The sequence below is a fragment of the Nicotiana attenuata genome, unplaced genomic scaffold (genome assembly GCF_001879085.1).
Source record: "Nicotiana attenuata strain UT unplaced genomic scaffold, NIATTr2, whole genome shotgun sequence".
NCBI lineage: Eukaryota > Viridiplantae > Streptophyta > Magnoliopsida > Solanales > Solanaceae > Nicotiana > Nicotiana attenuata.
Genome location: NW_017672902.1, coordinates 23,387 through 47,051, shown reverse-complemented (window position 1 = coordinate 47,051; position 23,665 = coordinate 23,387).

Genomic DNA, 23,665 nt, shown 5'->3' with positions numbered 1-23,665 from the left:
TTGGACCTTGACTTACTTCTACTTTTACCTCTATTCCTTGAGCCTCTTTTTCTATCTCTCCCCCGGTCTTCTGTAACCAAGATATTTGCTTGTGAGGACGAACCCTGAGATTTTCTCCTTACTTCCTCGTTCAACACACCATTCTTGGCATATTCCATGGTCACCTTACCTCCAAGAGCTGAATTTGTCAAAGAAACACGAAGAGTTTCCCAAGAGTCTGGCAGAGTATTAAGAAGCCAAAGTCCTTGTATCTCATCATCAAAATTAATCCCATTCCAGATAGCTGATCAAAGACGCCCTGAAAAACATTTATGTGATCAAGGATAAGGCTTTCTTCCTTGTATTTAAAGGTCATCAATTGCTTTAGCAGAAACAATTTGTCGTTCCCGATTTTTGAAGCATAAAGAGTCTCTAGTTTTTCCCACAATGATCTCGCACGTATCTCGTTCACAATATGGTTGCGAACATTATCTTCAACCCATTGCCGTATATATCCACATACTTGTTGGTGCTCGAAATCCCAATCTTCATCGGATATACGCTCGGGTTTATGAGCTGAAAAAAATGGGTAGATGCATGTTCTTCACGAACAACAAGTCTTTCGTCTTGCTTCTCCAAACATTATAATTTCTCCCATTTAAACATACCATCTTTCTCATATTCGCCTCCATTCCGTAACAACCCGGATAAATAACCAAGGCTCTGATACCACTATTATGTTGAGGAAGAGGGAAACCCGAAAAATAAAGAAGATAAAGAACACCAAATTTTAACGTGGAAAACCCTTCAAATCAAAGGTAAAAACCACGGGATCACAAAGATCCAAAAAGCTCCACTATAACAATAAGAGAGTTACAAAAGTTCTCCAAATTGGCTACACAATAAGGGCCAGACACGGAGCAACAAGAGCAACAACTAATCAATTGAAGAAAGAGTATAAGAGCCTCCAATTCCGATCTCCACCGTTCAAATCCAAGACCAAGATGTTACGAACACTCAGTCAAAATTTCAGCCTGATCCAACGGTTAACGAATTGGAGAACGTGATTTGAAGTTGGCTGGCCGGAATAAAAATCTGCAGCAAAATAAATACTTTTCTTCTCTCTTCTCTCTTGATGAAAGCTCTCTCTAAGCCACTCTTATGTGCTTAAGTCTTTCAAAGACTTGTATCAATGACCATAAAATAATTCTCCAAGGTTGTCCCATTTATAGATCATGAATGGTGCTTTCTCTTAAAGCCAAAACCCACTCAAAATAGGAATAAACACCGAATCCAATTCCGAATAGGAATGGAAACCAAAAGAGAATAGGATTAGGTCACTGGGCCTTTGGCTGAACAACATGGGCATGAGCCCAACAATATGAAGTTGCAAACGCCCTATTCAAATAGGAGTAATAAAGCCAATTTTCGTATCGATCATAACGAGAGAAACATGGACAGCTACAGTCAGCAAATTAAAACATCAATGGGCGAAATGCAAGCTAACTAATTCGAGGCTAAGTTCGACTTGGTTACTACAAGTCTCGCTATCTAAACATGCTCAAATATGGTCAAAATAGTAATAACGGAATGTCGAATAACAGCCTAATACCAACAAGATCATACCAACGCATTCATGAATGGCGCAAATAAATTACCTACTGATTCATGATTCATTTGATGGTCGTATATTAGCCAAATCCAAATCGAATGTGTCAAAACACAATATTCAGATCTAAAGTAAACGCTTTAAAACATCGAGGCAAATTCAGGTATAGCACAAAGACACACTCGAATGAAATCTTAGCTAGTCCCTACATTCGAAGCTCAATCGCTCCTCAAATCTATTAGACCCATGGCTCTTATCATACTTCAAATTCACCAAAAGAAACAAAAGCAGAAAAGGGAAAAAAAATGAACCTGAATGCACTTTTAATCAATCCTGATCGCAGTTGAATACAAATGAATCCAGCAGTAAAAATTCAAGGCGAACGACAGCCAAGAAAAAAAACTATCAGCCATGAATGAACCTCGATCGGCACCACAAATCTCAGCCGGACTCGCACTCAGACCCAAAGTTCATTCAATTCCATTACGAGCAAAATTGAACCCGAAATTAAAAGCAAAAAAACAGAAATGTTCTTTTTCTATTTTTTTTGGTTTTTGGAATGGAAAACTAAACTTGAACAAAAACTAAATTCAAACTATTTTGGGTTTGTATTTTTTTTGTTTTTCTGGATTTCTAACAAAAATGGCGAAGATGAGAATCATAAGGAAAGAAAAATAACCTCAAGAGCCCTAGAATCCTTTTTTTCTCCAAGATTCTCTCTGAAATTTTCCAAAGAAAATCCCCCCTCAAAAATCTGTAAACTACCCTTATATAACCCTCCCTCGAACCTTCTTCTTCCTTGCTCTCCAAGTCACGCCCAAAATCGTGTAGGGACCTCAAACACCCGAAAATCCCCTCGCAAAATTCTGAAAAATCCCCAAACCTTCATGAAATCCGAAAATTCTTTTTGAAGCGACAGATTTTAGAAAAATGGAGACCTAGGATCAAAATACTTTAATCCTGCGGCCTCAGATTTTCCATTACCCATCTGAAAAAGAATTCGGACTTGTAAAGAAAAGATCGAAGGAATATTCGAGTGACTGGGGTTTGTTATACGTCAGACCACGTGGAGGGAAGAGAGAGGAGAGATGAGGGACACATGCAATCAAAGAAGAATCCATGCCCAGGACTAGTGCCAGCGCATAGTCAGAGTCTTCCCTGCGTGCCTAACATCCACTCCTTCTAGTCGAGTGGCGCCGCACGAGTATGTGAGCTAACTCGCCTGATTTCGGCGAGTTGGAGGTGTGAGGAATCGGCAGAGTTGAGAGGAGAAGGGTGTGCGGCTGCTTTGGTTTATTGGGATTTAGGGTTGGGAGGTTATTTGGCTTTTGAGATTTAATTTGGGCCGTTGGATAAGAAAAGGTGAACGGCTGGGATCTAAAATGAAAGATGGGTTGGGTTGGTTGATTTTGAGTCGTGGGCTCAGATGGGTAAGGGCTGATGGTCGAAATTGTTGGGCTAAGGTGGGGGATTTGAAATTGGGCTCAATTTGGACAAGAAAAGCTGAAAATTTCATTAATAAATCCAAGTTTCTTCCAAATTAGTATAAAATACTTGTAAAACATAAAATCACTCCTAATTAATTAAAGTAAAATTAAAAATTAAAAGTGAAACTATTTTTTTGGTATTTTTAAATATTATAAAAATAGATAAACATAAGTTAAAACATAGTAAACTAAAATAGTATTACTACAAGAATATTAATGACCTTAGCTTAAATATAAAATAAGACAAAGTAAAACTATTTTTTTGTATTTTCGAATTTTATGTTCTACTATTAGATTAAAAGTGAAAAATAGGCTAAATCCTATCAAAAATTAAAATAAGTAAATATTTTAAAAAATACTACTTTTAAAAGTTGCGCGGGTTAAAAATTATGTACTTACAGCTTTATTGTTGGGTAAAACAACGGCCTCAACCCATTTGGACACATAATCGACTGCGATCAAGATGTAGGTGTTTCCACAAGAACTCACAAAAGGACCCATGAAGTCAATACCCCACACATCGAAAATATTAATATCCAAAATGGTAGTGAGGGGCATTTCATTTTCTTTGAGATTCTTTCGGCCATTTGACATTCATCACAACACTTGACGGGATCACTTGCATCCTTGTAAAGAGTGGGCCAATAGAAACCACAACTTAGCACTTTGGCCGTCGATCTTGCTCCACCATGGTGACCACCAAATGGCGAAGAATGACAAGCCCCAAGAATTTTACATTGTTCCTCCTCCGGTACACATCTTCTAATCACTCTATCCATACAAATCCGAAGAAGGTACAGTTCATCCCAATAATAGTCTTGACAATCCCGTTTGAGCTTCTTCCTTTGGTTTAAAGAGAACTCATCCGGGATGATACCACTCACAAGAAATTTTGCTAGTACCGTGAACCATGGCACCTCTTTCATTGAAATAGCCAAGAGTTGCTCATCGGGAAAGGAGTCATTGATTTCAAGGCCATCATGCGGCCTCCCCTCCTCCTCCAAACAAGACAAGTGGTCGGCCACTTGGTTTTCACTCCCTTTTCGATCTTGGATGTCTATATCAAACTCTTGCAACAAAAGTACCCATCTCATCAACTGGGCTTTGGAAATTTCTTTCTCATAAGATAATTAAGTGCCGCATGATCCGTATGGACAATTACCTTTGCACCCATCAAGTACGGGCGGAACTTCTCAATAACAAACACAATGGCAAGAAGCTCTTTCTCCGTAACAGTGTAGTTGACTTGGGCACTATTCATGGTCTTACTTGCATAATATATCAGATGAAAAATCTTGTTGATGCGTTGCCCCAAAACAGCCCCTACCGCTACATCACTTGCATCGCGCATGAGCTCAAAAGAAACACTCCAATTTGGAGCGGTGATAATGGGAGTAGTAGTCAACTTGAGCTTAACAATTCAAAGGCTCTCATGCAATCATAATTGAAATGGAACTTAGCATCTTTCTCCAAAAGCTTGCACAACGAGTTCACTACCTTAGAGAAATCCTTGATGAAACGTCGGTAAAATCCCGCGTGGCTTAAGAAACTCCGCACACCTTTCACTAAAGTCGGAAGTGGAAGTTTAGAAATCACCTCAATCTTTGCCTTGTCGACTTCAATGCCATTCTTTGAGATCTTGTGGCCAAGGACAATGCCTTCTTCAACCATGAAATGACATTTCTCCCAATTGAGCACCAAATTTGTTTCTTCACATCTTGCCAACACTTTATCCAAGTTTGCTAGACAATCATCAAAAGAATTCCCAACCACCAAGAAGTCATCCGTGAAGACTTCAAGGTAATCCTCCACCATGTTCGTGAAGATCGCCATCATACACCTTTGAAAAGTCGCTGGTGCATTGCACAACCCAAATGGCATCCGTGAGAAGGCAAAAGTACCGTAAGGACATGTGAAAGTAGTTTTCTCTTGATCCTCCGGAGCAATAAGAATTTAATTGTAGCAGGAATACCTATCAAGGAAACAATAGAAAGCACGACCGGCCAATCTATCAAGCATTTGATCTAGGAAGGGAAGTGGAAAATGGTCCTTCCTTGTGACGTTTTTGAGCTTACGGTAGTCCATACACACTCTCTACCTGGTCAGCGTTCTTGTAGGAATCAACTCATTCTTATCATTGGTGACCATCGTCATGCCCCCTTTCTTTGGGACACATTGAACTGGAGAAGTCCACGAACTATCGGAAATGGGGTAAACCACCCCGACATCCAACCACTTGATGATCTCCTTTTTGACAACCTCTTACATGGCTTCATTGAGTCTCCTTTGATGTTCTATAGATGGTTTGGCACGTTCCTCCAAGTTGATCTTGTGCATGCAAAAAGCGGGCATCATCCCCCGAATATCCGCCAATGTCCATCCAATAGCCTTCTTCCTCTTTTGTAGCACCGCTACTGTAGAATCAACCTGCAGGATAGTCAAACAAGAGGAAAGATAACCGGTAAAGAATAAGAAGGGCCACGAAATTACACCGAAGATGTGGAGGCATGGCTTCAACTCCAAGATGGGAGGCTCCCCAATTGAAGGCTTTGTTGGAGGAGTTGTTCTATTTTCAAGATCCAAGGACAATTTGCGGGGCTCATAAGTGTACGACCCCATTCCTTGCAAAGAGTTCATACATTCCACGTAACCCTCCATCTCTTCATCATCACAGTTGAGCAAGATGGCCTCCAATGTATCGTCAACATTCATCATATCACTTGTTTCATCTACAATCACATTGGTCACCAAGTCCACGAAAGAGCCCACCTCATTGCTATTGGGTTACCTCAAAGACTTACACACATGGAAACCACTTTTTCATCACCAACCGAAAAAGTAAGTTCTCCGACTTGAACATCAACCAGATCCTTCCCCGTAGCAAGGAAAGGTCTCCCAAGAATAATCGGCACCTTATAATCAACCTCACAATCAAGAATGACAAAATCCACTAGAAGAATGAATTTATCAACACGAACCAACATGTCATCAATTACTCGCGACGGTCTCTTCATGGTATGATCGACCATTTGTAATATCATAGATGTGGGTCTTGGTTCCCAATTCCCAAAGTCTTGAAAATCGAATAGGGCATCAAATTGATACTTTCCCCTAGATCACAAAGAGCTTTAGCAAATTCGGCATTTCCAATGGTATAAGGAATTATGAAAGCGCCGGGATCTTCCAATTTAGGAGCCGTTGAATGCACAATTGCACTCACTTGATGAGTCATCTTTATAGTTTCATAATTCATCGACTGCTTCTTTGTCACCATATCCTTCATAAACTTTGCATAACCGGGCATTTTATCCAAAGCTTAAACCAATGGCATATTGATAGATAGACTCTTCATCATGTCAATAAACTTTTTGAATTGATTCTCGCCATTTTTCTTAGCAAGCCTTTAAGGATATGGAGGAGGGTGCCTAAGCTTTGGTGCCTTATCCTTTTGCACTATCGGTTCCTGTATGTTAATGATGTGCTCTCTAGACGTGTTCACTTCCCCTTGGGCTTCCTCCACATTGTCATCAACATCAATCCGCAGTTCATCATTTGCTTGCACCACATTGTTCGGGGTATCATCTTCTTGTACCACTTGCTCATCATCTATAAGTTTCCTTTGACTTGAGGTGGGTGCTGTTCCTACCCTTTAGGTTCACCACCATGTCACTTGGTAGTGCCCCCTTAGGAAGAGTGCTTAGAGCTTGAGAGATTTGGCCCAATTAAACTTCCAAGTTGTGAATTAATGTGTTGTGTGAGACTAGTTGGGCATCGGAGTCGTCATTCTTCTCCATAATTTGTATGAACATATTCTCAATTCGTCCCATCTCATTGTTGGAAGAACTTGGACCATGGGAAGGATAAGGAGGCGGGTTGCTCGGTTGTTGATACATTGGGGGCCTTTGAAATCCCGACCCCTAAATGCGTTGATTATTGTTCCATCTCCCTTGGTTGTTGCCTCCCCAATATCATTGATTATTGCCACTCCAATTGCTTTGGTTATTTTGACGACTCCAATTTACTTGATTGTTGTTACTATTTCAGTTCCCATGATTGTTACCACCATTCCAATTACCTTGGTTGTTAGAATTTCAATTTCCTTGATTACCTTGAGGTCACATTGTTGTTGATTCGGACCTTGAGAGTTGATTCTTTGCCCTTGAAAGTTGTTCACATATTGTAATTCCTCCTCTTGTTCATTGTAAGATTCATCTTGATCAAACCCAATATCTTCTTATACATAATTCTCCACACGGTTTTGCACTTGTAGACCCTTTTTCCTTCTCTTGTTCACCATCACACTAACTCCCTCCATTACATTGACTTGCTTAGGACTTTGCACTTGTTGAAATTGAGCCTTGGCTAATTGATTCATTATGGTGGTGAACTCGGTAATGTCTTGCCCATGATCATTCAATTCTTTATGTAGGTGAATCACGTTCAGATCACTATGAGGAACATTTGCTCTACTTTACCATGCCGATGAAGTATCTGCCATTTCATCTAAAATCTCACAAGCTTCTGCATACAGCGTTGTCATGATATTTCCACCGGCAAGTTGGTTGACCACGCATTGATTGGTAGTATTGATCCCCCGATAGAAGGTTTGTTGAATCATAGCCTCTGTCATGTCATTATTGGGGCACTCTTTGACCATTGTTAGGTACCTCTCCCATATTTCATGCAATGGCTCATTGGGCTCTTGTTTGACTGCTAGAATCTCGTCTCTAAGAGTAGCTATATGCCTGGGAGAAAAGAACTTGGAAATAAATTTCTCCGCCAATTCATCCCATGTATGGATGGAATGGTTTGGAAATCTCTCTAACCAATCTAAGGCTTTCCCCCGTAGAGAGAAAGGAAATAGCCTCAACCTTAAAGTATCCTCGGAAACGTTTATCTGTTTATTCCACCAACAAGTGTCCGCAAAACTCTTTAAGTGTTTGTATGCATCTTGACTCGGAGCCTCGGTGAAGAATCCTCGTTGCTCTAGCAATGTGAGCATTACATTCGTGATTGAAAGTTGCCCGCCCTAATGCGGGGCAGGACAATAGCACTTGCATACCCTTATTGGGCAACACCCGGTGTGGAGTCGCTCTTGGTGAAGGTGGGGGTGGAACTGGGACGTTGTCTTGAGGCTGTCGGCCTCTTCTATTTTCTTGAGGTTCAAAAGGAACCTCTTCAACTTGGTCATCTTCCACGTCCACATCCACCAAAGGCATGTTTCCGAGTTGATCATTGTTGAGGGCCATTGTTGCCCCTACAATTGATTCACAAAAATCTGTAACACAGAAGGAAAAGAAGGCAATTCACACACAAAACGAAATATATAGCTAATTCTGTTTTTAGCTCCCCGGCAATGGCGCCAAAAATTGATCACGTCCAAATGCACGCCTCTAACGAGGTATGACATGGTCGTTTGCAATAATAAAACCCAACAAGAAGTCGAGATCGAATCTACAATGAGCTGAGATGGGTGTTAGTAGTATATATTTGGAGTGAGTACGTGAAGTATATAGATTGCACTTCCACAAACAAGGTATTATTTTTACTTCTAAAATTAACTAAGGATTGCAAATCTAAAGGTATAAAACTAGAGATGATTGTTTTTGAATGTTTTTCAAAGATATAAAAAGGCCTAGGAATGTGACCATGACCTAGTGTATGCCTAATGGGATAAAGACTTTTATGTTGTTTTATTGATTGGGGTGTATTATAGCTCACAACACTACGTTGCCCACTCAATACCTCTCGGTCAGAGAGTGGTTTGCCCAATTTAGCTTTCTCAAGTCTAAATTGGTATCTACCAAAACGGTTGATAAGAGCTCAAGTTGGGTTGTTACTATCTCTAGTTTGAACCCTTTAATTTGGTTAATCATTCTCTCAATTGACCCAATTCTTTGTTACATAAGTTAACCTAGACTAGGTCTCTCTTTCTCAAGAAGAGACCAAGTTAAATAGGCATAAATTAATGTTTGCAACCATTAATTCCACAATTGAAGCATGAACCTAGCTAAATAACAAACACTCATTCATAAACAAGCATAAAACTAATCGTCCATAAGGTTTACACTCTAGGGTTGGCTCACAACCCAAGTAAAAATCTAGCTACTCATAGTAGGTATAGAAGAAAACACAGAAGAAAAGATAATAAAACTCATATTGAAGGATTAAACTAGAGAAATCCAATGTTAAATCACCAAAATAAGCTAAAGTTGCCTAAATAAGCAAAGAGAAATGGCTATAACACTTTTAAATATTCAAGACTTGATCTAAAAAAGTGAAACTCTTCTATTTATACAACACTAGAATTTTCGGACAAAAATGCTCTTTCGGAGATTCTGTGGCCGCACAATTCCATGTGCGATCCGCATTTTGCTTCAACTTAACTGGACTTGGATCTTGCAGCCGTGCAATTCTGAACCGCGGCCACATCTCTCTTTTTTTGCAGTCCACACATTTTTGAGTGCGGCCGCACAAGGCTCTTCTGCAGACCGCACAAATGCACTTGCGGCCGCATAGCTGATATTGTGCGGTCCGCACTTCCTTTGATCTTGAAATGAAAACTCTCTGAACCTCCGCTCTTGCCTAGCTTCTGTGGCCGCACATTTCATGTGCAGACCGCACTTCTCACAATCCTCTAATATTAGTGCCTTCACAATCTGCGGCCGCAAATGGAAATCTACGGTCCGCATTTTGAGCCTCTGTTCTTGTTTTTGTCCTTGAGTTCAGATCACTCCTTCTTGAGTTGGATTTCATCTTAATGGCTCATTTTCCAATACTCTTGCAATTAAGCATAATACATTAGTTTTCGGGAACACAATTAAACGCTTTTGGATTAAAACGAAAGCCAAAATGTGCTAATAAGTAGTCAAAATTTCAACTTATCACTGGGCCGGTCATAGACACTGTGATGATCAACGATGATGGAGAAGCTAGTGATGAGGGAGCTTCTCTATATAGAAGATGACGATCCTTATCATCTCAATAGGATGCTCAGCCTGTTGAGTTAGTAACATCAACCGAGGCGATGTCTCGGCGCTCTGGGGGAGTTTGAAATGGTGGAAAATGCCAACTCTCGTTTCCCAATCCCAATCGCTGCGCTCGGTACCGTGAGGCTGAGTACCGGGCCCCTTCCATCTTCAATTGATGAGCAACCAACAACCAGCACCGCCTTTGCCGCAGCTGCCTCTCATCATTTAATGCCATCAGCTTCATAACCTTCTTCACCAACTCTTCCGCCAATAATTGCTACATCATCTCCACCGATCGCGTCCGCCCGAGAAGAAGATGTTCCTCTTCCCAGTCCCAGTTTATGGGAATTTGGGGAAAAATAATGGTGCCCCCTCAGAAGATCCGCAAAGGAGGAGGAACCTTACTCTCTCGGTCTCTACCAGATGTAATTTGCTATCCCGACCGGTGGAACTTGCTAACTATTTGAAGCCTTTTGCTTCAGAGAAATATTGGGAAAAGATACAGGCTCTCTCGTGAGAGTGCTTGTTGAACAATGCCATGGACAATGCCGCAGCGGTACATTTATTAGTTCCTTTGTTATTTCTTCTATTTTTGCCTGAAAATATCCTGAATTTGCCCCTTTTATTTTGTAGGCCAACATTCTTGCTTCCGAGGGCCGTTAGAGGTTGATTCGGGAAAAAGAGGGACTTACCTCCGAGCAGGATCAAATTTTGGTCGAAACTCGTTTGCAGCAAAGCGAGCAGGAAGTGGAGACCCTTAGCCAAGAGATCGCCCCGTTGAGGGTTCAATTTGAAGATGTTAAGGCCAGATGGGTTGAAGTTTATAATTCCGTCCTTGTTGCATCCGATCGTGAGGCCGCCTCCGCTGAAACATTGATCAATTTAGAGGTAGCTTTGAATTCCAAGACTGAAGAGCTTGCTGCTGTGGGGATGAAATATGCTCAGTTGGAGGATAAGTATAAGAAGACCATTGATCATAATAAATTTTTCAGCTCTACTGTCTGCGAACTTGACGTTAGCCTCAACTCCATTAGATCCGCCTAGGAAACCCTTTCTGCCGGGGTAACCCAACTCAAAGATGAACTTAAGCGCCGAGCGACTTCCCTCATTGTTGGGAAAACTAATGTTATGTACAATATTAGGAGAAAAACCTTGGAGGAGGCCAAAGATGGTATCGTTGACTTTGATGCTGAAATTTTTACGGCCCGTGAGTTTGAGGAAGCTGCTAAAAGTGGTATCCCGGCAGGGCCTGATGCTTCTGGTTCTTCTGGTTCAAGTTCTGAATTTTCAAGTACTGAAGAGGAATCGGAAGATGATGATGCTAAGGGCCCAAATGATGAAGGCCGAGATATCGAACTGATGGCGGATCTATCCACTTCCCCCGGGGGTGCGGATGTTTCTCTTCCTACGGGCTCTGGAGATACAACAGATTAGATTTTCCTTTCTTTTCCCAACTGTTGTATATGAGCCGTCTTGGCACGTTTATTGTAAATAAACATATCTTTTGCTCAAGTATTGCATGAGTCTTTCTGCGTTCTTTTGTTTGAACATTCATGCAAGTTTTAACCTTTAGATTCTTTTTTTCTTAAGTGTTTTGCGCAAGTTTTACTGTTTGTGTCTGATTATGTAAGGCCCTGGGTATATTTTTCCCCCAAAAGCATTTTGATTCCGGGCATAAGTTCTTCAAAAATCAACCCTTTAACGTGAGGGTTTTCATAAGTATTTGCGCAAGTTTGCTTTTTGCATCTTTTTGTGCAAGGTTTCGGGTGTATTTTTCCCCGAAGGCATTTTGATTCCGGGCATAAGCTCTTACGAAATTAACCCTTTAACGTGAGGGTTTTCATAAGTATTTGCACAAGTTTGCGTTTTGCGTCTTTTTGTGCAAGGCTTCGGGTTTATATTTCCCCGAATGCATTTTTATTCCGGGCATAATTTCTTCTGAAATAAACCCTTTAATGTAAGGGTATTCATAAGAGAGGGCCCTCTTATGTTTACGGTGCTCTAGAAGAGGACGTCTCACGTTCATTACGGCACTAGCATTTGAAGTACTTATTTAACTTTCAAATGACAAAGTCAATTCATCGTTCAGCCAAGAAACAAGATAGAAATAAAAGGACTTCACTTTATTCCTTCCATTTTCAAAAAGTAAATAAACAGTTGTTATGCTAAAAGAAATTACCATTACTTGTGGCTAACTTGTACCGGGGCTGGCCGTGCAATCCCGGTCCCCATTATACAACTATGTTTCCGGTTTTCGTTTCCAGGATGACCTAGCAGTCATTGTTGTCGCATCCTCGTATTATTCCCCCTAGTGTTCAAATGCGAATTGGAACACTAGAAGTTTTGCACCTTCAAGGGTCCCACTAATGAATTGCTAGACAATCTTCAACTCGGCAACAAACTTCGCTTCTCCTTAGGAATTTATGCTATCGAGCAAAATACTATCTAACAATCCTTTAGTGGTTTACACTTACGAACGGTTGGGTAACCTTTGTTCGATAGTAAACTTAACTTCTCAGTAGGAATTTTTGCTATCGAGTGAAAGATTAACTAACTGTTCGCATGGTTCTTTGCTGATGTTTGTCAGCAATAATATCACTTGAGGTGTGCCACGTTCTAGTATCTAGGCAACTTTTCTCCATCTTGATTCTCCAATTCGTACGAACCTTTCTCGGTGACAGCTGAAACCCGGTAGGGGCCTTCCCATGTTGGACCTAGCTTCCTTGCGTTGAGCTCCCGGGTGGTTTGAGTTACTTTCCTTAGGACCAAGTCTCCTACTTTGAAATAATGGAGGTTAGCTTTTCGATTATATTATCATTCCTTTCTCTGATTTTGGGCTGCCATTCTTATATACGCCAAGTCCCTGCGATTATCGAGTAGCTCCAAATTGACTAGCATTGCTTCGTTGTTTGACTCTTCATTTGCTTGGAAATATGTCAAGGTAGGTCCCCCTACTTCTACCGGGATTAAGGCTTCTACTCCATACACAAGGGAAAAAGGAGTTTCTCCTGTGCTTGATTTGTTCGTTGTTCGGTATGCCCATAAAACTCCGAGTAATTCCTTAGGCCATATACCTTTATTCGCTTCCAACCTTTTCTTGAGGTTTTGTATAATCACTTTGTTTGTTGATTCCTCTTGACCATTTGCGCTTGGATGGTAGGGTGAAGAAGCGATCCTATTTATTTTAAAGTCTTCAAGGAACTTATCTTTGCGCCAATAAATTGAAGCCCATTATCGCTTACTATCTCTTTCGTATTCCGAACCTGCAGATTATGTTTTCCCATAAGAAATTCACCACTTCGCATTTGCCGATCTTCTGATAAGGACCTTCTTCCACCCACTTAGAAAAATAGTTAGTTAAAATTAAAAGAAATCTTACCTTACCGAGAGCTGGCGGCAGTGGTCCGATGATATCCATCCCCTATTTCATGAACGGCCATGGAGAAAGAACTGAGTGTAGTGGTTCTACCGATTAATGTACTAGCAATGGTGCGTAGCGTTGGCATTTATCGCATTTTTGTATGAAAGTTTTGGCGTCTTTGTATACGATAAATTGGAGGGTCCAATTTTCGACCATTACAACGCCTCGGGAGCGAGGTTTCCAATGGCTCGAGGCCACGATCGAATCTTATCTCGAGAGGACATCAGTATCCAGCCTCGAGGCAACACAAATCGATGGTCATGGTGGGACAGTGGGGATTTCCCTAGGCGCATGGCTAGGACTGACAAAATCTAGAGGTCTAGCTCTGACCCGTATCAAGACATTAAATGGCTATGTCAGCTCATATCTTTGTAATTAATGCTTTTGTACTATATTGGGATTCCCCCTCATACATAAAGGGGATCCTTGTCATTTTGTAGAGATCTGTTGCTCCATACAAAAATATACAAGAACATTCTCTCTCTCTCTAACACATTCTCTTGAGTTCATTACTTCATTTATTGCTTGCATTCATTGCGTTCTATTTATTGTTCATCATTTATTGTTGATCTTATTCAAACTGTTAGTTGCCCATCGCTTACCCCCGATAGCTCCCAGCCGAGCCTTAGACTCGACCCCGGGGTCCTCGAATAAGCAAGCTCGAGGCCCGATTATTAACCTTTCGGTTCGATTATCACCTTGCTTTCAATATCTAATCTTGTTTCTATGTCTTTCACATAGCATCAACTGCTTAACAACCGGCATAAAAATAGATCACGTATTTTTAGAATCCCATAATCAAATTTAATTATTGTTACCATTTTCACGGTAAATAGTTTGGCGCCCACCGTGGGGCTAAAAATAATAGTGATTATTTTCTTGCTGGTTTAACCACGTGACGCAAGTTATATTTCACACTTGTTCTTGTCCAAGATCTTTGATTTCAGGTCAAATGTCTAACTCAGTAAACGCACGTGAAAACAACAACCTTGAAGACCATGGAGGAAATGGCGTTGACGTACCAGGTGTTGGTGTACCACCACGAAACCCTGAGAACACACCGGAACTGATTCACGTGGACGTGGTTTCACGCGACGCTCAACACGTCAAAATAAGCTCCCATACCGATAGGAGCATACACCAAGGCGACCAACAAGAAGCCCAGAAAACCCCAGCTCGGGAAGAACGGGAGGTTAGCCTTCATGTTATTTTTGAAATGTTGCAGGCACAACAACTGGCTATTGCTCAGCTGCAAAATTACCAGAAAACTCCTAGCACGGTAGCACCAGGGACGGCTCTCCCGGCCGAGCAGGTACCTGAGAGATCAAGCAACAATGGGTCAGCAGCTGACCCTGCCATCGTGAAGATGCTCGAGGACCTCACGAGGAGGATTGAATCGGGCGAGAAGAAGATAGAGGGCAATGACAAAAAGGTCGAGACCTACAATTCCAGGGTCGACCAGATCCCGGGAGCACCCCCGATCCTGAAAGGTGTGGATTCGAAGAAGTTCGTGCAAAAACCATTCCCACAGGAAGCGGCTCCGAAACCCATTCCAAAGAAGTTCAGAATGCCCGACCTTCCAAAGTATGATGGAACGTCGGATCCCAACGAGCACGTCACTGCCTAAACTTGTGCAGTAAAAGGCAACGACCTGAGGGACGATGAGATCGAGTCCGTCCTACTGAAGAAGTTCGGGGAAACACTTTCTAAAGGGGCAATGATGTGGTATCACAACCTAGCCCCAAACTCAATAGATTCATTTTCCATGCTGGCGGATTCTTTCATAAAGGAACATACTGGTGCCATCAAGGTAGCAACAAGGAAATCCGACGTTTTCAAGATTAAGTAGAGGGATAATGAGATGCTGCGAGTGTTCGTATCTCGCTTTCAAATGGAAAGAATGGAACTACCACCAGTCTCCGACGACTGGGCGGTACAGGCCTTCACTCAAGGTCTGAACGAATGAAGCTCGGTAGCTTCGAAACAGCTGAAACAGAACCTAATCGAGTACCCGGCCATGACTTGGTAGGATGTTCATAACCGATACAAGTCGAAAATCAAGTTCGAAGACGACCAGCTAGGGGCCCCCTCGGGCTCGGTATACCCAAGAAGGCTTCTCGCGAAGGAGCCGAAGCCAAATAGAGAAAGGTACCAGCCATACATCGAAGACAGGAGAAATGCCCCGAGGCGCAACATACCCCGCAATGATCGAAGGATGGACCGAGGATAGAATCCTCGGGGACTCGTCAATAAATCCGGATTTGATAGGCATACAGGGCCAACAGAGGCACCTCGCTTGTCAGAATACAACTTCAACGTCTACGTATCAGATATCGTGTTCGCCATCAGTAAAATCAGAGACGCCAGGTGGCCCAGGCCTGTACAATCAGATCCTTCGCAAAGGAATCATAACTTAGTGTGTAAATTTCACAACACGCACGGCCACAGGACCGAGGATTGCCACCAGCTCCGAGAAGAAGTAGCCAGACTACTCAACAAAGGTCACCTCCAAGAATTCCTAAGCGACCGGGCCAAAATCAGTTCCGGGAAAGAGAGGCGGCTAAGAATAACGAAACGAATGAGCCGCAGCATGTCATCCACATGATCTTGGGAGGCATCGATGCCCCACAGGAGCTCATGATGAGAAGAACAAAGATATCCATCACCAGAGAAAAGCGAACTCGGGGCTACATACCCGAGGATGCCCTCACATTCAGCGACGAGGACATCGAGACCTTGTCTCAACCTCACAACGACGCACTGGTAATCTCCTTCCTTGTAAATGCATTTCAAATTAAACGTAAACTTGTGGATCCAGGTAGCTCGGCCAATATTATCATATCGAGGGTGGTAGAGTAGCTCGGACTGCTTGACCAAATCGTACCCGCCTCTCTAGTCCTCAACAGATTGAACATGGCGAGTGAAACAAAGAAAGGAGAAATCACCCTCCCAGTCAACGTGGCCGGCACAACCCAAAATGCCAAATTCCATGTCATCGAGGGAGACATGAGGTACAACGCCTTGCTCGGAAGGCCGTGGATACACTGCATGATAGCAGTGCCATCCACTCTCCATCAAATAATGAAATTCCCGACAAAGGATGGGATCAAAACCGTCTACGGGGAACAACATGCTGCAAGAGAAATGTTCGCGGTGCACGATGTAGCCCCGACACCGGTACCTCCACCTTCGAAGGAGACGAAGGATATGCAAACAGTAAAATAGCGATAATAAACTACACTCTCGGCTACTCCCGACTAAAGAGAGCAGGGGACCGTACCGCGTCCTCATCACAAGCGACTGAAACACATCAGGGCTCGAAACATCGCGGCACAATCTACGCTAAGGTATGACCGCCTCCCGATTCTTTCAATTTTACTCTATGCTAACCTGAGTGCAGGTACCCAATCAAAACGGCTGAAGCACACCTCGAAGGCCTTAGGTTTCGAAAGCATGCGTTGCACTCTTTTCCTTCGCCCGGGGTTTTATCCCAACAAGGGTTGTACCGGCAAGGTTTTTTACGAGGCAACACCTATATGCTACTTAAGGAAAACTCAACGAGTATTCAAGGCTTCTTTTGCAATCAACCTCGAATACTGGGGGACAACCCCCCGGAAGATCACCTTCTCGGAGAAGCTAAGACATGCTGAACAAGGTCTCGATAGAAAATACAATGTACCGGGCCAAACGGTCGCACGAATCGTGCCCGCATAGAATAACTGAGCCCTCAATAGCAAAGACATGTATGCTCAGGCAATCAAAGAATAATTTCAAGAAGCATTTTGCATTTCAAAGAAGCTCAGTACTTTTGCAAAAATGGCTCCACTGTCAAAAACGTCCCGAACCCTCGGGGACTGCCTGAATGACCTCCGAGTCGGAGTTCCGAACTCATAAGCCCTCAACGAGGCAACATCAAAATCACAAAATGGCTCCAAAGCCAAAAACGCCCCGAACATTCGGGGACTGGCGTCGAAAACTCAAAGCCACATGACCTCCGGGTCGGAGACTCCAGAATTGTAAGCCCTCAAACGAGGCAGCACCAAGTTTGCAAGTAATGGCTCCCGAGCCGAGAAATCCCCAATAACTCGGGGACTGTCGTCAAATCTCCATCTCCATCGCAATTGCTCCCGAGCCGAAAGCCTCGATAACTCGGAGACTGTCGCCAATCGCCACCTATCAAAAACCCGAGGCCATAAGACCTTGAGCGGGCAGACTCGGTCTCATAAGACCTACATAAGGAAAAGACAACATCTGTAAGACCTCAAGCAAGGCATGAACCATACTTGTACCAAGTATCCAAACTGTAAGACCTCAAAGGCATGTAAAACTTGTAAGACCTTACTAAAGGCATAAACCCTATCTCAAAGTTAAGGCTATATATTGAACTTGTAAGACCCCTAAAAGGCATACCCTCGATATAGACGCCGAAACTACTTCACTCCGGACTTAAAAGGCTCCGACCGAACACAAACGACTACGGTCGAAAGGCTGTACCAGCCAAACTAACGCGACTCGGGGATGCCCGACCGTCGCTACAAAATCACAGGCCTTCAATTACTTCGAATCTACTTCGAAAAGAACCGGTTAAACAGGCTACCCTCGACATAGGCAAAAGAGCTTCGACCACGTCAGCTCCCAAACACCGGCTTCGAGATACTCAACCTCCGAGCTAAACCTCCCGAGGTGCTCGATCATCGCCATATAACGACTCGCAATCGAGTTTTTTTATTAAACCGTCGAAGAGTCAGGCAAACACTTTCAAAAAATCCTTAACGAGGGAAAAATAAAGCCTACATAAAAGTTCTCATCGACCAAGGAGTAAGAGCCATTGTCGCCAACCCACATAAAAGGTCTCATTGACCAAGGTGTAAGAGCCATTGTCACCAGCCCACATAAAAGGTCGCATCGACCAAAAGCGTAAGAGCCACTGTCGCCAGCTTTAAATTCAAAAACTTGAGGGTCGAATGAGCTCGAGTCGAAACCCGATTCGGAGACTGAACCCAAAACAGTTAACTAAATTTGCCTGAGAGCAAAAGCATAAGAGCCATTGTCGCCATCTTACACTAAAAGGTCGCATCTACCAAGTGCGTAAAAGCCTACGGGCCAGCCTAATAAGCCTCAGGGCCATACCACGAATCTAAGGGCTCCTCTCAATTCAAAGACGAGTTCATCTGGCTAAATTCAAGACAGGAAGAAATACAAAAGAAATAAAACCACAAGGTTTTCTTTCGTACATATATACGAAAAAACACAAGCTCCATTTACAACATACTCTGAAAATACTACATACAGAATCAGAAAGTAAAATCTACGTCCCCTCCCCCCCCCCTCGGGGACTATGGCCCGTCGGCCTCATCCTCGCTATCCTCGGCGTCGGATAGGAGCGACCTAGTGCCTCGTTCGTCCGCCCTCGCCCGCTTCACCTCTCCCGAGAGGTCGAAGCCCCTAGCTTGGATCTCCTCGAGGGTTTCCCTTCGAGACTTGCACCGAGCATATTCCTTGCTCCTGCCCTCGCGATCAAGAATCCTTCTCAGCTCAGCTTGAGCATCGACAATGTCCTTGAAATAGACCGCCACTTTGTGGTAGGCCTTAGTTCGGCTCATTAAAGCTTCAGCCCGGGCGTCCACAACCTCGGCCTTTAGCTTCAAAAGCTTAGACTCGAGCTTCGTAATCATGTCTGTTCGAACCAAGTTATTATCACGAGCTAAGCGAAGTTAAACCTCAAAGGCAGAGGCTTTACCAGAGCACCCTTTTCCGCCGAAGCCTGAGCGTTCTCCTGAGCCTTTAACTTGTCATACTCGCGCTCGACTCGGCCAACTTTGTTCCGAAGGCACTCCAGGTCCTCTGTATTTTTCTGCAACTGAAGTAAACGAAACATCAGCCTCAGGATCTAGAAGAAAGAACACACACTCGCTCGGAACAAAAACTATAAGCTCCTTCAAATAGCTCTCATAATTCAAGCTCCGACTCGCCTCATACTGTAAGCGTGCCAGCTCGACCTCCCTTTCATCACAAAGGAGCCTATGGGATTTCTTCTCATCCAGAACTTCCCGCAGCCTGGCCTTGCGGCAAAGCAACTCGGACTTAAGCTTGTCAAAATCCTGCAAAGGAAAACTCAATAAGGAAGGGAAGGCATGAAACTCGAAGGGCTTGTGCCAAAACTCACCGCATAGTGAAGCTGCTGGGCTTCCTCGAAGGTCGAGCGCACATCTGCTAACCTGGCTCCCTTAGCTCCGAAAGGGTCGACCCCGGTCGGGGCACGGTCGCTCGGCACATATGATTCCGGGTCTCGTGTATCCCTCGAAGTACCTCCGACGGAAAAAGAGGACGACAGCGGAGGAGAAACCACATTTCCAAAACCAGAGATCACGGGCGTGGCAGGCTCAGTGAATACTTCCACTCCGGGCCCCCGGTCCAGGTTCACCTTGCTTTGAGCACCATCGCCCTGCAAAGGTACCTCCTCATTATTGTTATCATTCTTTAGCCCAGAATCTAGCAACCCTTCTCCCTCTCCAAAGGGGGACGGCCTCACCTTAGAAGGCTCCCCGATGCCTGCAATAATAGGGTTAGTACGCAGAAAGAGAAAGTGTTTTTCCAACCGAGAAAAGGGAAGGGAACAAATCGCACAGCACATACCATGATGTTTTGCCTCCCATCGGCCCCTAGACAAAGCTCGCCACTTACGCTCGTCGCGTGCCGCCAACTCCCGAGCCCAATTTGGTAGATCAAGGACCTCGCGCGGCGTCCACAAAATCGCTGTAGAAAAGGAAAAGAAGGCACATTTACGGAAAACTCCTTCGTCGTAATTAAAAAGTTGCGAAGGCACGAGTGTACCACTTACGCGTATAGTTCCATTCCTCATGCGATGGCATAAACTCCACAGGGATAATATCAACAGTCCATACTCGGACAAATCGACTCATCCATTCCCGATCTCCGTCTTCTTCGTCATCAACAATGAAAGGCGTGGCCAACCGGCATCGTAAGTTTAACAGACCCCGATGGTTAAAAGGTCGGTACAGCCTAATAAGATGACTGAGCGTGAATTCAAGACCTGCCTTCTCCGTAAGGAACCTTATCATCAATACTATCCGCCAAAACGACGGATGAATCTGCGCCAAGGTGACCCGGTATTTCTGACAGAAATCGAGCACAACCCTATCAGGGGGACCTAGCGTGAAGGGGTACGTATATACGTTCAAAAACCCCTCAGCATGATCCATAATGCTCTCTCCCGGGGAAAGTACACTCAATACTACTTTCTCCCCCCATCCACAGTCTCTCCTCACCAATTTGAGATGCTCCTCTCCTATTAAAGAAATGCACTTCGAGGTATAATCCCGATGACCTCGAACGTTGGGAGTCTCTTCTGATGGGGGATTCCCTCCCGAAGCAAAGTTCCCAGAGGCGGAGCTCTTTTCTCCTTGTCGAGCGGATTCGGGCATAGAAGCCATGGCTATAGTAAAACAAAGGAAGGGAAAATGAAGACTTGGGCGGAAGCTTTGAGTTAAAGGTAAATTGGCGCAAGAAAGTAGAACTCTATGAAAGAGGATAACTACTCAGAATAGCAGAGTCTCCAAAAGGGCGAAGACAATCCCATATATGGAAAAGGCGGCGACCACCAGCCTGCCTCAAAGGCCGATTAAAAATGTTGGCTAAAGCTTTTGTCGCTTTGGGAAGATACGCTAGCAGAGTCAACTCGGCCATTTCGTAGCTGTATCCTACACTCGACGTCGCCATACGATGCTTCTAGGTCGAAAACCTCGCGTCAACCAAGTCCTGAGGTGGTACCCGACCTCGAGTACCTCCATCAAAAGAAGTTAGGCTCCAAGAAGCCACTGGCACCATTGCAAGTCCTGAGGTGGTACCCGACCTCGAGGACCTCCACAAGAAGAAGACAGGCTCCAAGTAAACCTTGACATCATTACAAGTCCCGAGATGGTACCCGATCTCGAGGGCTTCTCTCAAGAAGAGAATAAGCGCTTAAACCCTACTCATATGGGTTTGGTCTCGGGGTACCATCTAAATCCGGGTAAACCCTCACCCGGGATCTATCTACAACACCTTAAGGCTATCTATACTAAGTTCAAAACGAGTTCCCAGGTGGGCCAGGTTCGAGCAAACACCCACTCAGGGACTGCTCTCGAAAGCCTAAAGGCAGTCTCTATTCTCGGACCTCCGAGCAAAACCCCCCTCGAAGATTACCACCGGATCCGGAGGCCAAGCCTCAGTCTAAGGATTCGAAGCTCTACTCTCATTCAACTCGAAGTCGGGGTCCTAGCGACCCGAGTTTATCGGTCCAATTCGGGCATGGCCCAAGGAACGGAAAGGGGTTCTGCGGGGAGCCGCGTTAAGCAATCAAAGTCAAAAGAAACACTCGCCCCCAGGCTTGATATTTGCACCAATCGGTAGGGTTAAGCACTCAGATTCTTCGCAAGCACAGATAAAGGGAAATATAGCATACAACAGAGACGAATTGAAGAAACATCTTTTCCATTAATAGACAGCGGTTACAAAGCCCACAAGGGGTCCTTACATATGATTACAAAAGTCCACGAAGGGTCCTTACACAGAAACAAAGAAGCAAAAGAAAATATAGACAGTGGAAGCCAAGAGTCTAAGCTCTTCTCGGGGGTATATTCTCGGCGGCATTATGTTCGACCGCCGCCCCCTCGGGAATCACACCTCTGGAAGCCTGATCTCGATCCCCCCGCCAACAGCGTCTCAAAGGTTGAGGAAGGCAAAGGAGATGGAGTGCCACACCAGGCCGGAGTAGAAAGGTGAGCAGTGGAGTAATGTCCGAACGCTCTCCTGAGCGGTGTAGAATCCGAATATCTTCCTGAGTGGAAAAAAATCGATATCCCTATTTCATCATCTCAAGACAATGACAACAATAGCAATGGCAAGTCAGTACAATCTCGCTCGGCAAGGGAAAGCCTAAGAAAGGGGCTGAGGCTTAACCGACGAGGATAACACTATGAAACCTTAAGGCCGCGGACCTTAAACATGAGGAAAATCGGTGGATGAGGATGAAGAGAAAGAGGCGATGGAAGGATATTTGAAAACACTTGAATGAGGAAATGGTTACAGGGGTTTCCCTTTTATAATAGGTGACAGCACAACCGGCGGCCCCATTAATACCGTTGAAAGACGTATCAGCAGGTGCAATCAATGCGTTTTTGGGAACTGAATCGATGACGATATTGTCGCTCTGAAGAATCAGAATCGGCAGTAAATTGAATGACACTGAAAAGATGAACCAACGGGGCGCTTCAGTCATCATGAAGGCTTGCGTCATAAGTATGATGTCATCGCGGGAAAGCTAGAAGAGACAGAAATAGAGATCGTTTCTAATCGTTCTACTCTAAGAAACGCAGGGACTATCTGTATACGGTAAAATTGGAGGGTCCAATTTTTGGCCATTACAACGCCTCGAGAGCGAGGTTTCCAAAGGCTCGAGGCCACGATCGAATCTTATCCCGAGGGGACATCAGTTTCCAGCCTCGAGGCAACATAAATCGATGGACACGGTGGGACAGTGGGGATTTCCCTAGGCGCATGGCTAGGACTGACAAAATCTAGAGGTCTAGCTCTGACCCGTATCAAGACATTAAATGGCTATGTCAGTCCATATCTTTGTAACTAATGCTTTTGTACTATATTGGAATTCCCCCTCATATATAAAGGGGATCTTTGTCATTTTGTAGAGATCTGTTGCTCCTTACAAAAATATACAAGAACAGCCTCTCTCTAACACATTCTCTTGAGTTCATTACTTCATTTATTGCTTGCATTCATTGCGTTCTATTTATTGTTCATCATTTATTGCTCATTATTGGCCATAAATAGCCGTCGTTGATCTTATTCAAACTGTTAGTTGCCCATCGCTTACCCCCGATAGCTCCCAGTCGAGCCTCAGACTCGACCCCGGGGTCCTCGAATAAGCAAGCTCGAGGCCCGATTATTAACCATTCGGTTCGATTATCACCTTGCTTTCAAGCTCTAATCTTGTTTCTAAGTCTTTCACATAGCATCAACTGCTTAACAACCGGTATAAAAATAGATCACGTATTTTTAGAATCCTATATTCAAATTTAATTGTTGTTACCATTTTCACGGTAAACAGTCTTGTTCCATGCGGGGCCAATAATGTCCTGCCCTTATAATCTTTAACACTAAAGAGTCTGCACCTGAATGG